Source organism: Sapajus apella, unplaced genomic scaffold (genome assembly GCF_009761245.1).
Source record: "Sapajus apella isolate SASKATOON/1434 unplaced genomic scaffold, GSC_monkey_1.0 scaffold11, whole genome shotgun sequence".
NCBI lineage: Eukaryota > Metazoa > Chordata > Mammalia > Primates > Cebidae > Sapajus > Sapajus apella.
Window position 1 is genome coordinate 38734354 of NW_022436951.1, and position 2639 is coordinate 38736992.

Consider the following 2639-nt stretch of genomic DNA (forward strand, 5'->3'; position numbering starts at 1 on the left):
CGAGAGGCGTGTCAAAGGCTTATATTTAAAACGTGTGTCCAGTTCCTTCTCTGTGAATCACCAGGAGCAAAGAGGGGTAAATATGATCACTTTTGGTGGCCAGCTTTGGGCAAGCTCACGACAGGAATCTGTTCTTTGAAAGCCCAGAGCGTTAGCTTTGAAAAGATGTGCTCAGAGAGCCATGAGCTAATGAATTTCATCAGGGCAAATCTAGCAGCTCGAGTTTGCCTGACCTGTTTCCAAAGGCATCTGTCCCCATCCTAGGCAAGCAGGCTGTATCTGGCGTCCATCGGGGCAGGGACCTGCAGCTGAAGAAAGAAACGGAAACAGCACTTCTAGGCTGTGCACACTCCATCCTGCCAGACACCACAGCTATTTTAAAACCATTTGCCAAGCCTCTTACGAAAACTTCCATGCAGGGGGAATGGGGGTGCCAATAAAGTTGTAAGGCAAAGGCCAATTTTTCTTCATTTGATAGCTCTGAGCCTTCCCGGGGCCCCACAAGCAGGCAGCGAGCAGGCAGAAAAGGGCAGGATGACTTGACTTTTTGTTCTTCAAATCGACTCCCTGGCAGTGAAATAGCTCCCCAAAGCCATTCCTGGTATGTGTGTAAATTCTCTCCAAACAGAGGAAAATTTCTCAATTAGGAAACTTTACCAGGAAGCCTTCAGAAGTAAGGGAATAGCAGGCAGGCACTGCCTATCCCAGAAAGGTTGCTGCTGGCCCCGAGAGGCTGGCCCAGCCTCATTCTTTGACTAAAGAATCATCTAGACCTGAGCATAAAACCACGGATTCTCTTGGAAACAAGGTCACTCAGCCATGGCTGTGCCACCAGGAAGTCATCCTAACAACAGCAGCTGAGCTTCCTGGCATTCCAGAGTGAACCCAGCCACTTTCTTTCATTTAAAGAGCATAGGAAGAAATATCCTGGACCCTAACAATGCAGTAGAGGATAAACTTTTGCCTCTTACTTGCAGTTTTGTCTCAGATGAGAGCGAGTTGATAAAAACTGAAGATGCCACATTTTTCCCCAGGAAACACAGCTTTGCTATCAGTCACCCACCCAGCAAATGCTTCATTGCGAAGTTCCCTTATCAAGATTGCATGCAATAGACGGAGCTATTTTGAAAGTCAATGTCTCGCTCTTTTTGAAAGCTTCACTCACTGTGTGTTTTTAGATGCAAGCTTCAAACTGTCAGAGTTTTGTTGCTGTTGATAAAGCCGGCCTGGGATTGATGCCCAGAGGGCGGTCTGATTTGAAATTATGAGACAAAACTTGAATTAAAATAATTCTTTTGGTAGCTCAGGAAAAAAGGGAAAAAAGACACACTCTCTGAGCTGCACAAATAGATAATCCATAATTGTTATTGGTCAATGAATGTCTTTCTTTAGCAGCTTTAATGGTATTTCTTACACACTTAGTATTTGCCAAGGTAATATTTCTGCCGACATTTGAATCTAGTGGCCTCCAGGAGACTTGGCCAGCAGCATACTTCATGCTCTGAGTGCTGGCTGGGCTTTTGTGTGAATATAGACATCAGAAATGAAAACAACTGGCTTTTCTTGAACAACATTAAATATTTACACCCTGAACCTCCGTTAGCTTTCTGTCCATTTCGAAAGGCAATTTCCAATAGGAATGTTCCTATTACACTTTAGCTACTTCGGACCCTACAAAACAGTCTCAAACCTTCTCAATAAATATTGTGGTCACATAAAAGATCTCAGACACTCTAAGCACTGCGTGAAATTAAACAGGTGCAGAGTCTTTTTGGGGGGATGACTAAAGGGTTCTGGAATTAGACAGTTGTGTTGCTTACACAAGTTTGTGAATGTACTAAGCCCACCGGATTGCACACCTGAACACGGTGTGTTTTATGGCATCTGAACTATATCTCGATGAAAATAAAATTAACCCTTGAGGCCACATGCTCACCTTTGAAACCTACCAGCTATTTCACGTGAGCCTTCAAGTGGCACTTTCTTAAACAGGGTATTTTTCCTTAAATATTCCCCTGGTTTCATATAAAATTTCTGCTCATTTGAGCAATGAGCTTGGGTTTCTCTAGCTGTGGGGTATCACTTGCCAAGACATTTTTTTAGATTGGTAGCCTTTTATTGGAACAAATCAGAATAAGAACTGCAGTGTGTGTGCTATGTAGCGAGTGCAGGTATCCCTCGCAGAGTGAGGCTTGCTCCAGCTCTGTGCACGTGAACCAGGCTGCGGTGCAGACCCCATTGTTTGCCGTGGTTCCCCATTCAGACTCTGGAAGATGCTGCCTAAGTCTCCCACGCAAGGCGCTGCATACAGACTTCAGGTTTTGCTGGTGCTGTTTCTGGCCATTTCAGGAGGTTAGAAGAGTCACACTCTCAAGCCACCAATGTCTGAAGTGCTTGGAGGGTCCGACATGCAGGAGATTTAAACATTAAAAAGTATCTAAAAGTAGAACTACCATTTCATCTAGCAATCCCACTGCTGAGTACCTACCCAGAGGGAAAGAAGTCATTATTCGAAAAAGTTACTTGCACATGAATGTTTATAGCAGCACAATTTAAAATTGCAAAATTGTGGACCTAAATGCCCCTCATAAAGAAACTATGACATATATATACATATATATGTATGTATGTGTGTGTGT